Source organism: Mytilus edulis, chromosome 7 (genome assembly GCF_963676685.1).
Source record: "Mytilus edulis chromosome 7, xbMytEdul2.2, whole genome shotgun sequence".
NCBI classification, from domain to species: Eukaryota; Metazoa; Mollusca; class Bivalvia; order Mytilida; family Mytilidae; genus Mytilus; species Mytilus edulis.
Window position 1 is genome coordinate 16,051,113 of NC_092350.1, and position 14,903 is coordinate 16,066,015.

The following is a 14,903-nucleotide window of genomic DNA, read 5'->3' on the forward strand; positions in this document are numbered from 1 at the left end:
TACCTCGCTATGCGAAGAAATTATGTCTTATATATCAAAGCTGGAATATGACACACTATGTAAATTGTTCCATCAGTCGGCTTTTCTGGTTTGTTCAGATCTATTGCCATTAGAACAGATCTCTAAGGAACTGAGAAATCGACGCATTGGGTCGATCAACAAATTCCATAATTTTGTGTTTGTTACAGTCGTTATCCGCATTACATTGATAAAATAGGTTTTGTGTCACACACCATTTTGTGACCATACACTAGTTCAAAAATTCCGTGTAATTTTAACATTCATGTCAACCACACATCAATTACCCCTGCTTGCTGCTTACTCTAACTTTGTCATGTTTTTAGTTAAACATTGGTGCTTCAAAACGTGTGTAATATTATAACTGGTTTGTTTTACTTTTTCTATAGTTTTTATTATTTACATTTGTGTTAACAGTTTCTTGTTAAATTCTTTGATCATCATATTTTTGAATTATTTAAAATTGTTGAAATTACAATATGTTATCATAACGCATATCGTATATAGAAAGTTAGTTGATTTCAAACATCAAATAGTTTCCCTCGATAATAACTTTTGATGCAACTTCCTAATGAAATTTGCTCAATCTTCCATATAAAAAAATGTTCCTTTTATGATGTGAATCGTTGTATAAGGCAAACTTCAAATAGATTCAAAGCCACACAACTTTATCATTTTGAACAATACCTGCAAAGTTAGGCCTCATGCCCCATCTAAATAATCCAGATTTAATGAAGAGATAGTTATTCATCTTAATTGAAATATCATTAGTTCCTATGATAAAAGGAATCATAAAAAGTAACTTTGTAAATTGACGATAGAATTTATTTAGAACTTATTGTTGATTTTCCATCCTTTAACGGATCTGTTCATTATGATCCTTCTATTATACAAGATGCTATATTTCCAGTATCGTCTGAAATTTCAATGACCATAATTTTTATGATTCCAGCTCTAAATAATAAGACGCCTGTTGTTTATCATTGTAATAGACGTTTTCGTCAAACATAACGAACTTACAATTTGGCTTCACTAAAGGCCTAAATTCTCTAGCTTCATTATATCGATCTGAATCAAATGTGATCAAACTAGGAAAAACAGTGAATTTTATATGGGTATCTTGCATGTCAAATCAGCCTTTGACTTGGTACAGCATGACATTATATTAGATAAATTACTAGACTCAAATATTCCTTCTTTCCTATGGCTGGTAATTAAAGATCTATATTCTAATCTGACAACAAAAGTGCAATGGCAATGCGATCTTAGTGAAAAAATTTCGGTCCACCAAGGTGTACGACAAGGTGGAATTTTGTCTACTCATCTATACAAAATATTTGTACAAGATCTACTCTTAGAACTAGAAAGAAACTCTTTAGGTTTAAATACTGGAAATATTTTTGTCGGTACTCCTACTTGCGTTGATGACATGGCTTTTATTGAAACAAATAGAGACAATCTCCATATTATGCTCAACGTTTCGGAAAGATATTCTAATCAACATCACTACAAAATGCATCCTACAAAAACAAAAAGTGTCACATGTGGAAAGCTTACAAACGCTTATTGGACTTTATACGATACTCCGGTTACAGTATCAAAAGAAGCAACTCATTTAGGTATAACTAGAAGCTGGAAAAAGGACGGAGAAATAAATGTGGCAAATAGAATGAAGCTTGCAAGACGAACTTTGTAAGCATTAATGGGCTCTGGAATGCATGGAACAAATGGCTTAGATCCAGTAACATCTTATAAATTCTACAACACATATGTTCTACCAAGACTACTATATGGTTTGGAAGCCATTCCTCTAAATAAGACCAATATAACGCAGCTGGAATCTTTTCGTAGAAAGAATTTAAGACATTTTCAATCTCTTCCTCAACGCACGGCTATAGCTGCAATATATCTTCTGATTGGTGGACTGCCAATAGAAGCTGAACTTCATAAAAACCTATTGTCTTTTCTCCATAATTTACTTTCTTCAACTGCTCAAAGAGTTAATGATATCATCATCAGACAAATGTCGGTTAACTATGATAACCCGAACAGCTTTTTTCAACAATTCGAGAAATCCTATTAAAGTATGGACTGCCTCCGATTCATCTTCTTCAAGAATCTCTCCCTTTAAAATTGAAATGGAAATCTCTTGTAACGAAGCATCTGAACACGTACTGGCAAAATACATTAAGGGGCGATGCCGAATCTAAATCAATTCTAAAATAAATGGAAACTAAATATCTTCTTATTGGCAAAAATTACTCAGTGTGGACTATATTTGACAAGACAAAAGCCGAAGTTCGGAAAGCTATTATTAAAGCTAGAATAGTTTCAGGAACATTTATACTGAATTCTGATCGAGCGAAATTTAATCAATCACCTTCACCAGTCTGCCAACTATGTGATCTTTCTGAGGAAAATATCTCTCATTTTCTCCTGGAGTGTCCACTATTATCAAATACTAGAATTACATACTTTGAACCAATCAAGGCCTATGTTACTCACCATACAACAGTATACAACACATCCGTATAAGTTGTGTTTTAATGTGTATGTGTAAAAGAGTTTTACTGTGTATTTTAACCGTTGGACAATAACTTTTAAAATATATCCACCATATTTTTTAATATGTAAATAGTACTTTCACTTGGAGATAATCCTTGGTGTTCTTTATAAAGGAAGCTTATTAGTTCTGCAACCAGAGTTCATTTTTTAAAACTTTAATGGTCCGGAAGAACACACACCTAAATTATATATCGACGGAAAGAGGAAAACGTGTACAATAAGAAAAGTTGGGTCGTAAAAATCCAGAGTGGTCACAATTTTGTGAAATTGAGGTCAAAGGTCAGACCTAAAAATATCAATATTTCAACCACAAGGCCAAAAAGGAGAAATATTCTGATATTTATTCAATAGAATTCTACAAAAACGATTCAATCATAAGCATATGCTATAAACGATGTTAAAACGACAATTTGACATCTTATATGAAGAGCTGCCATTACAAAATGGCGTTGATTTGGAACCTTCTGATTTTTTTCCATTTAAGACATAGCAAAAGAAGAAGTGGCCTTGACCTTTTCACATCCATAAACTTTCATATTGTGTATAGTATTTCACTATAGTATAATACAGAATTATTTTCTAAAGTATAAAACACCAGTTTATCAAATTATTTCAACATTTTTTCTATCTTTGAAAAAAACAAAATTCAAGCGCTGAAACAGTGTTTTTAATTTTGCATCTTAAAGGTTGTGTATTTTGTGAAAATTAGTATCTAGTTATGGATAAATACATATTGTGTTTTTGCAAAGTCTGGACAGAACAGTTATAACACAAAATATATTATAATGACCCGAGGCGAATGCGAGGTTTAAAAAAAATTGAGTGTAAAACAAAGTCAGTTTGGTGCATGAACATTTTTTTAATGGGATAATCCTAGGAAAAAAGTTAACTCATTATTTTTTTAAGGGAGGGATGAAAAATTATACAATGCAATGCCAATTTTCTAATGTTGTAATTCAGAATCAGTCATGATCCTTATATAACTTTTAAAAGCGACACACAATAGCTCAAGTATTCACAAAATAGGGACATGAATCAATCACTTAGTCATCATATGCGGATTCAGTACGCGTATTAGCATTACAAGACACTTACCTTTTTTTATAAGAACAAGTTCGGCGCAGGACAGAGTTTGTTCAAAGCAGTTTTTGAGTACAAATGCTATCTGGAGCGTAAATACCGTCATTATTCGGTAAAAACTCGTCAGATATAGTCTTACCTTTGCATAGGAAACACAAAAAGAAATGTGAGTACAAAGTTTCGATCAATGTTCGTGACCCATATTCCTATATGCATATGCATGATGTATCTGCATTGCCGATCCCAAATGTAATGGGGCGAATGTTGCTACAGAAACGATTGATTGTGTAATAGCCATACATTTACGAATGTTTGTTATCTTTAGGGACAATATACGGTTCAGAAGCGCCTTTGTGTCATTTTTCATCAATTAACTAACAAATGAATTTTTGAGCCTCGGCTCCGTGTTGAAGACCGGACCGTGACTTTTAATGGTTTACTTTTATAAATTGTGACTTGGATGGTGTGTTGTATCATTGGCACTCATATTACATCTTCCTATATCTATTAACAAGCTATGCGGGGATCATTTCCATAGAAATACCAAAACGAGGACATAGCTCATAAGAGCACCGGTGGCAGGGTGAAGTGATTGTTCTTCTTTTAATGTATCCTTGATATTTTCAGACACACCTTGGTGTAATCCCGAAAGTCTTAACATAGACTTCAATTTTCCTGCAGCAGATATGACATCCCCTAAATTGAGTTCAGAGCTAAACTCTATATGTCATATCCCTTGGCCCTACTGTGTCTGAATTGTAAGGTGTCACAATATCTAGTTAGTTCTGGAGTTTGGCAGTTTGGTAAGCATCAGAGACAATCTTGGGTAAAATTGATCGGTATATATAGAAGATGTGCTACATGAGAAAGGCTTTTTCTTATGGAAGAACAAATCACATCACTAACAATCGTTATTAATGAACTGACAGCAAGTTCAAATTCTAATTTTTCAGTAACTGTTTTACTTAATTGCACAGGTGTTGACTTCAATACGTACTTGGTTATGCATGGATAAATGATTACTCACATTAATAAACACAACTTAAAAGACTGTCAACACGTTTAGAGGACTCAGTTGTGCGTAGTTTTCTGGTTTTTTTAAAGGTTTTTCTTTTACACAAAAACCCTGTTTTCATATCCAAACTACAAGGAAGAAACTGAGCGCGAGATCGTATAAAAGTGTCAGGTTGTGAGGATACATGTCGATCAGTTTGATCACATAAATGGATTTCTGTTGTTTCTAATTCAAAGTTCCCCAAGGGTGACTGGGGAAACGAAATATGGTCACTTGGTCTTCCCCCGACCGGCAGTAAAACGAAGTGGGGCGTCCGTTTGGCTGTACGGGATGTATCGCAGTCACGTCCGGTCAGAATGGGGACGTTAAATCCGATGTCTCGTGTAAAGGGAGTGTCACGTTCTTTGCACGTTAAAAACCCTTGCATCAACTCTTTGAGGGGTCCGTAGGTGGCATGTTGCAATGGACAATTTCTGTCCCAATCCAATATACCATCATTTTCCATTGGCAGTCTAAATTTTCCCGATCATCATCCCGAATGGCCTCTATTATGACAAAACCTACCTATTGTTTTTATATGTAACTTGTTCTCGTCCTGAACATGCATTAAATATTTGCCACTGGACGTCAAGCAACCAACAATCAATCAATCAATCTAATTTAAAGATGCACCAAATTTGCCTTCTGGTGCAAGTCTCATAACATCACTGATGATTCGCCCACGGAAAACGGAATATCAAGAGAAGTTGGTTTTAGCATCACCTTGTCACACACCAAATATCTGCGAAACTTCAATAGTACTTTTCCCCCGACCACTTTCATGCATATTAAAATTGCTCTGAGGTTAAACATTGACATACAATGTATTTTTACACAATGTCAACTATAGTCATTATCCGGAAAAACCTCTTATCCGAAGGATTTGGTTAACTTTTATATAAAGTAAAAATTTTATTAACAAAAATATAACTTTTTTACAGAAAATACACGAAAGAACTACTATATATATTCAAATCACTCAAAATTAAATTAACTTCTCCTACAAAATCTACATAATCACATCGAAACTATCAAATTGGTTGTGAAGGAAAAAATAAATGGTGGAGCTGATTGACGGATAGGAAATTTCCGTAATTAAAAAAGGTACAAATGATGTTTTTATTTTTGAGTTTCTGACAAAATTGTTTGGAATTTGCCCAACAAAATTTGCCTGCAGTATCGCAATAATATGTTTTGTCCTCTCAAATGTCAAATACTGTTTTTGAATCATATGTTTTCTCGTTTTCCAAGAAAAACGCGTTAAATTCCTATCAAAAAAATCAGCCAACTTTAAGTTTGAAAGTTTTACTTGGAGATGGTATTATATTTATGTCTTCATCATTCCGATGATCCTTGTTGATATGTGCATAGAAAATATTTACGAAAATAGCGGGAAATTTAACCAAAAAATATATTTTTGGATTTTAAGGTAACTACTCAAAACCGTAAATTGAGGGGTACCCCCATTAAAGGGATAAAATACAAGAATGTGACCATAGAAACTTTTTACGACCCGACGGAAATTAAAATATAGATATTATTCTATCATTTAAAACAATTTGCAGCCGTGTGTTATTCCGGACCATTAAACTCGTTAACTAAGCGTCTTTTTCGATGTCAGTTGCAGTACTATATACGGAGAGAAGAAGAAGAAGAAGCTTACCAAACTGTTGGTATCTAAGGTAACAGAAACATTTTTTTGCAGAAACATGTGCTGTGCACCCGGAAATTACATAATGTTTTGTTTTCGACACAGTTAATTTAGGTTCGATTTGTTAACATTTACCTTAATGATACTTATAAACTATAGTAACACCTTTAGCGTTGTCACCGTTCTTTTATATGATTGGACAAAAAGATGTCATTGTTGATGTTTTAACATACGTTTGCTTAATTTTTAGTGATCAGGTTATAGTTTTGAACATACAGTGTATATCTTTGTTAATATTTAGATAAACATCTACCTTATAACAATGGTATGAATTAAAAATATGTTCGTGATAAAAAAAAAATATACTAGGATTGAAAATAATTACCAGTGGGAAAAGTTAGAATTCCAATTCAAGTTTAAACTCTTTTACAACTGGTTATAACCGTTCAAGTATATCTTCCATTGATTTATCTTCTCGTACCCACTGCCGATTCTTATGCCAATGTCGTCTCGCTTGCTCTAACACTCATAAGATTTAACCGGATTATTTCAATATATTTTATAACCTCCTGAAGATTATATTGTTAATTCTAAAAATACAATTGGAATTCAATGAATTCTAGCAAATATAACTGTTATTGGAATTTGACGTAAAGCATGCACAGCAGAACGATAAGCAAAAGTATTTTCTAGAACTCTAGATGATGTTTCCCCAGTTTATTTATACCCTCTGTGAGACAACTGCTAAAACCGCAAACTATAAAAATTTAAATAACAAATCCACTATTTCAATATTTAATCTTTCATATATGAAATTTAGTTAAGTATTAAGTGTCGATTAATACAGCAACATCTATATATTCACTTTTAATAAATTTAGCACAGGAACATTGAGCTATGAAGTTCGTAATTCTAATCAAGTATTCGTTTATTTCTTCATTTTCCCATAGAACTTTTATTTTCAAATCGTGTTGGCTTTGTTTGTTGTTCTTTTTGCTTATGATTAGTTTAAAATTCTATAATTTAGATATTTCTAACATATCTAGAAATGTTATCCCTTTGAAACGAAATGAGCATCTGTGGTTAAACCTTTTAAGTTGTGAAATGCTCTGTACGTACGTGTTAAACGAGTTTGGCCCATCAAATCGTCTAAACCATCTGCATATGAAATATTCTTGCATCATACGTGGATTCACTGTCGATCATATCAAAATGAACATAAGAAAGTTTGCTTTAAGAACACATGTGGGCTGACAAATAGATCTGATCTACAAGTTTGTGTTTTCAGTTGTTCTGATTAAAGAAGTTGGATTGCATTTCGTACAGACTTACTGAAAATTGATTTCAATCGCTTTGTAGACGACATGCGCTTTTGACGTACGAATTCCTGGTATCTCTAATGTGTTTATTTACATTTCAATTTTGTTTCCAGTTCTTTCTTAAAATTGTTACACGTTTTATAACGGTTTCAATGTTTATCTTAAACAAAAATTGGTTTGAGATGAGAGGTAGATAAAAAACATACGAAAAAACATATATGTTTATATATACCAAAAAGCAAATACCGGATATGTAACGGTTTTTTCTCTGGTTTATTACTGATGGCATGAACGTTTTACTACATCAAACCTTTCAAGTGTCATATATCTACTTTCATCCATTTATTGATTTAATGTTTTTGTCTTTTGGGACAATTTATTTTGAAAAGAAAAATTGTAAAAATTGACGGCGAAGTGCAAGAAGGCTTTTAAGTTAAAAGACAATTGTAGGTAAAGTCTCAATACTGAGAACGATGTCAAAATAAACACATGATGTGTTTTACTAAATAAGTGCATATGAAAAGTGATATATATAATAGTGTTCTCAAAAATAGCCAAAACAGACTCATTTTGATTAATCCAAACCTATTTCTGGCAAAGTATGTAGAATTTTTTCAAACATAAAATAGTAAGAAAAAAATAAGACTTTAAAATGAATGAGATATTATATAACCACCAGTAGAAATACAAAAGGGTTTCACGTTATAAGCGATAATAGCAAGAACATATCAACAACTTATTACTCATAAACTGCGTGATAACTATATTAAAAATACAAATTATTACTGGAGAATCAAAAGAGGGATTGTATCATAATTCCAATCAAATTGTCAATAATGCATGAACATTTTCAATTTTCCCATCGTTATTTTAGATAACTATTGTTTATGTTGGAAACAGTAATTAAAATCACTCAACATGAATACATGTCATTACAATTGAGTATTGTCTAATGGCATCAATTGTGTACTTAGTATATGCATTAAATGGTATACTTATTACTCTTCAGGGATTATCACCTTTTATATTATAATCCAACAAAAGCATATAGAAATGACACCTTTTGATGCAATGAGAATTATATAGTTTTTATTCGTGATAAAACGGCGGGATTTATTCCTGATCATGTCTGAGTGTAGTGCTTTCAAAAAGGAACACTGTCAGATATGTGTCAATTTGTGAAGCATCAACGCCTGAAAATGGCCATTAAATCATCCGCAAAACATTAAGTTAATCCATACAAATTAAATGACATTGTTCTTGGTTCTTCATTCGAAATATAAAAGGATTATTAATTTCCAATTATTTACTTCTACAAATGTAATTCCTTACGGACTAATTTTCTACTATGAATAATTGGTAAATAACAAACAAAGGATGATATAAATCCATGCCTATAATCATTGTCGTAGTTGGCGACAGCGTTATGATCAAATGACGTCTCAAATATTAGTTTAATTGATGTTGCAAATTGTAAAGTGTAGATTTTTAGTTTACCACGAAAGAACGTATTTCAGGACAATTCTTTAAACTATAATAATATGATTATGATAGTACTAAGAAAGAGGTCGTTTATAAATGTAAATGTTGTCTTACAGAATTTTAAACCACAAACCAATTGACCGAATCAATCCGATCAATGAATGGTTTCATACTTTCACTAATTTTGATTTCGTAAATTTTCTGTATGTATTTTGTTCATTCCCTTGAAAACTACTTTACATTTTTACATGATAATTTCTTGTAAACAAACAGATTTGGTAGTAACCATCTACCAATTGAATCCAGATGGTGGCAGAGTTTATCCAGATACTTTTGTGACTCTAGGCGTTGGTGACTAGAACCAATACATCATAAGTTGTCAAATATTGGAGCTAGAAAAAAGAAATCTTTACCATCTTATTACTATTCAAACCCTAATATTTATATATTTTATCAACGGAATAACATATCGAATATTGTATTCTCTGAAACCGATATTATCAAGATGCTTGATTTCTTGATTGACAACATATTTGTTACGTTCGGAGGACGTGTTTTTCAACAGACTGTCGGCATACCAATGGGAACAAACTGTGCCCCTCTACTTGCTGACTTGTTTCTTTATTATTATGAGGCTGACTTCATGCAGGAACTTCTTAGGAAGAAAGATAAGAAGTTAGCAATATCCTTTAACTCTACTTTCCGCTATATAGATGACGTTCTTTCACTAAACAATTCAAAATTTGGTGACTATGTGGAACGCATCTATCCCATCGAATTGGAGATAAAGGATACTACAGATACAGTTAAGTCAGCTTCATATCTTGACTTACATCTAGAAATTGACAATGAGGGTCGGTTGAAGACAAAACTTTACGACAAAAGAGATGATTTCAGCTTTCCAATTGTGAACTTTCCATTTCTAAGTAGCAACATTCCAGCAGCACCTGCATACGGGGTATATATCTCTCAATTGATACGATATTCCCGTGCTTGCATTTCCTATCATGATTTTCTTGATAGAGGGTTACTGCTCACAAGGAAGCTATTAAATCAAGAGTTCCAAATGGTGAAGTTGAAATCATCCCTTCGTAAATTTTACGGACGCCATCACGAGTTGGTTGACCGTTATGGAATAACCATTTCACAAATGATATCGGATATGTTCCTCACGTCGTAACTACAATCCCCTTCCCTTTCATGAATTTGACCTACCGAATTAGACTATTTACCGGATTTGTAATCACATAAGCAACACGACGGGTGCCGCATGTGGAGCAGGATCTGCTTACCCTTCCGGAGCACCTGAGATCACCCCTAGTTTTTGGTGGGGTTCGTGTTGTTTATTCTTTAGTTTTCTATGTTGTGTCATGTGTACTATTGTTTTTCTGTTTGTCTTTTTCATTTTTAGCCATGGCGTTGTCAGTTTGTTTTAGATTTATGAGTTTGACTGTCCCTTTGGTATCTTTCGTCCCTCTTGTATTATTTAAACAAATACGTAGTTTTTTGTCATTGCATGTTCACACATGCATGTTATAATTGTACCTTATGTTTATATGTAATAGTAGTTTTATGAGAGGTAAGAATATTTATTTTTCGTTTTTCCCAAAACAATAAATATAAAAATAAAGATTGGAAGGAAATAATAAAAATAAAGATAAGATTTTGACAAAATATAAGAACCGCATTTATTCTGGTCTATTTGTTAATTTAAAAGTTAATTCCGGATTATGATCGATCGGAACTATTTGACTGCGCATAAATTACTATGCACACGAAAAGTTTGTGTCATTAATTCACTGTTATTTTGATTGATTAAAAATGTTAAATTAGTATACTTTTGTCACTAACAAATTATTATCGTTATTATGTGTATCTGTGAAAGACTCAAAATGAAATTTCACCAAAGGAGTAGGTCCGGTAAGGCCTTTTTTGGCCCAAAAATATAACAGTTTTACAAAATTGTTAAAATGTAAACTTTTAGTTATTTATTGGACAGTTGAATGCTTCTACTACATAAATATGGGCTGTTTTTGACAATACAATGCACATATATCGGGTTGTAGCACCATTAAGTCATGCTAAATTACTGAAATTTTCAAAATTCTATCATTTTAGTTAAATTTTAGACGGTTTCCGTGTAAAACGACAGTGGCCGCATTCGTGTTCATCCTTAATATTGCAATGCAAGTTGTATTTTATGATCATACATAACATTTTTGAAGGTTGTGGATGAACACGGATGCGGCCACTTTCATTTTTGACAAAAACAATCTGAAAAGTGACGTTTTATGGCATATTTGAGATATTTTTCATATTTGAGCTTCAATCGGATCGTTTTTAATGACTTAATCAGTTAAAATCTTTCACATGAACTAATTGAATCAAATGAAATGGACACTTAAGTGTTTAAAAAGTGGTCAAAATCTTTCGTCAGATGAAACTGAAATTTGAGGCCAAAATGAGTCCTTACCGGACCTACTCCTTTCACCATTTTCCCGCCCAGATTTGGGGTTTAAGGCAAAATATTGATTTTTCCTTAACGGTGACCTATGTTTTTTATTTACTCATTCTTTGAAGCTATATTTCAGCTTTTTATATTACAGTTTTGGACAAATAGAACGTTTTTTTGATATTTTGAACAGATATATCATGTTAAGGAGGGGTATTTGCGAAAAATACCAGTCGAGAGAATGTTAAATTTCACGAGCCGTAAGGCGAGGGAAATTCATTCTCAAGACTGGTATTTTTCGCAAATACCCCTCAAGAACATGATATATCTGTTTAATTACAACGAATGTTAATGTACTAAAACGCATTGATGATCGTGACGTTACAAGCGTCCAGTCGGATAGAGTATTTTTTGGCAAATACCACGGCAGAGAGGGTAAAAAAGGCATATCCTTTTAGCAAATACCCCGGCGGCGTTAAAAATGAACGATATCCATTTGATAACAGTAAATTGGTGAAAAATACACTGGCTATCAACCAATCAAAACCCCGGATTCTTACATAAGGTGTAATTACGATAAAAATACGTCAACACCTCTATCTTTCTTATCATTTCATTGAAAAAAGGTCTCTTTTACATACCTCTTTAAAAGTAGTATTTTGAGATTAAATGGTTCGGGACCCCATATTTTTTCCGACATATTTGATTCACTTTCTATAAACATTAAAATAACAAAAAATATGGAACTTCTCACAGAAACTTCGAATACGTTGTTAAGGTAATTTATGTTAATTACCAAAATAAATCTTCAATTTGACATTATGTGTCTTTTAACAAGCAAGTGTCTGATGATGAGAATACATTTTTTATTTTTTTTATTTTCGAAACTTGCCACATAAAAAGTAGTTGCATTATTTGATTTGAATTATGTCTTTTGAAATCATTAATAAATAGTTAAATATAAACTAGGAAATTTGAATATCAGTGTATTTGCACACAATGTCTATCGTCTTTGATCAAAACTATCGGTAATTTAATTAGATGTTTACCAGTTTAACGAATCCAATTAAATTTTCATAAATATAGAGAATTTGAAAACAATTATAGTCTTTTAAAAACCTGAGGTATAACGAGACATAATTAGATACTATATTGATTTACGATTCAAATCTCTTGTTAATGAACAAACAGTTTGACTTTTTTTTCTATTCCCATAGAGAAACAGCAGACAACTCATACCAAAGTTCGTATCAGTCTGGTTTAATTAACATATACCATTTCTAAGCATTTAAATAACAATTGCAATACGCAGTCGCATAATGATATGTTTCATTTTGTCAGAAGTATATATGGCAGCGGCTCAGATGATGTAAACTGATATGACATTTAGGCATATTTATTCCTATAATATTCATTATATAGAATTGATGCTTAAAAATATGACTACTCTGAGCTGAGAAATAAATTAATTTAAGTTCATTTAAAACATTGATTATAGGCGAACATTGAGAAGTTAATGAACTGATGTCAAAATGTTCACCGTTCTGTCAAATCGTTTTACCGACATGGGTTTGTCACCTGGAAAAAAATCGTCAAAATTGTATTGTACCAACACAAAAGTGAATATTCGTAGCCTTATTTAGCCCACATTTTATAGTTTAAATGGGGTATTAAAAATTCATCTATCGATACACGTTTGTATAAGTTTACATAATAATATATTTATCAGTTTGCACCCTATATAGTAAAAAATTAATAAAACCACAATTTTCCAAATTAAAGCAATTAAGTTTAATTCAAAATTGATTTTTTATTGATTTGTCATCTGTTAGTTTCATGTAATATCGTGCTTTGTCATAAATTTTAAACTATTTGAAAAGGATCTTTTTCAAGCTTTAGGTTATGCAAAATTTTACAAATTTCGAATATATTACACATCAGAAATCAATTATGTGTAGTAAGGAAAGAGTTTCTTTCGCCATTTTGGATTGTAAATAATAGAGAACCTATAAGGAATGCACAAATTCATAAGATTTTTTTTTTTAATATTTTCAACATATTTTATTAATTATAACCTGTTACATCAATCCTAAGTTATCCAAGGGAGCAACTAAGGGGGCCCAATTTTTTCAGACTTTATTATATTTAAACTTATAAATTATATAATATTGATTCGATCGTCACTGATGGGTATTTTGTAGACGAAACGCGCGTCTGGTTCTAAAACAAAATTCCATCCTGGTATCTATGATAAGTTGATTATTATATTTTTATGCTTTCCTCCTTCAACCCAAACAACAACGAGAGGTTTACCTTTCACTTGAATGAATCGGCGAGTATCTCATGTATTTAACATTATTGGACCATTTGGGCAATGCATAAATGAAAAGAGAAACAAGAAGTTGAATTGCAATATTTTTACTTATTCAGAGTAAAAATGTTTCTCATACAAAAATAAACAATATATAATATATACATATACATTTTCCAACAAGATAATAACAGAGAAATATGATGTATTATATGTCTCTGATAATAATGAATGCAAAACATAAAACGATAATAAAATAATACAGAATACAATAGCTTGGCCTAGGAAGGGGTCAACTAAGCCACCAGGAAAGATGCAATAAAATAAATCTTTCCTACCCCCTAAAACAAAATTCCATCCTGGTATCTATGATAAGTTGATTATTATATTTTTGTTTAACAATCATCAGATACAAATGCTTTTTATTATCAGTTATAAGATTTTCAACTAAAACATATATATAAGTTTGACAGTTAAATTCAAAAGAAATGTCTCATCTTGTAGACACTATATTCGTGCTGAATATCTTTAGTGTGTGTTATTGGATTTTATATTTAAGTTTAATATATTTGCTTGTTTTTTGGACTTACTTGTATTAAGCAATAGCACTCATTTCTTTCTTTGCTGAATATCTATTATATATTAATTCTACTGCTTGCTATTTGTAGACTTGTTTTTACCGGGGCAGTTTTCAATCGCTAGTCGCTGTTATGGGAATTTGCGAAGACAAATTAACCTCAATTTATCTTTTTTTATCTTTCTATAGCTTTGGTTTCTTTACCAAAATGGACGACTAAATTAAAGCATTGTTTCTAATCATTGGAATTTTAAGGGGCACTTGCTGTCAAATACATGGTCACCTATGTGACTAAAATTCTCAAATTTTATTTATTACATTCTAAAACGTATATCCAAATTACAATAAGTCTGAAATAAACAGTAAACAAAACATGAACTCGATAATATATATC

General features: G+C 31.9%; 1 protein-coding gene across 2 annotated transcripts in view; it reads left to right on the plus strand.

The window, feature by feature from the left end:
• The window catches only part of LOC139480849 (uncharacterized), a 94,201-nt gene that overhangs the window by 64,017 nt on the left and 15,281 nt on the right, over positions 1-14,903 (plus strand). The gene's annotated exons all lie outside the window — the stretch shown is intronic.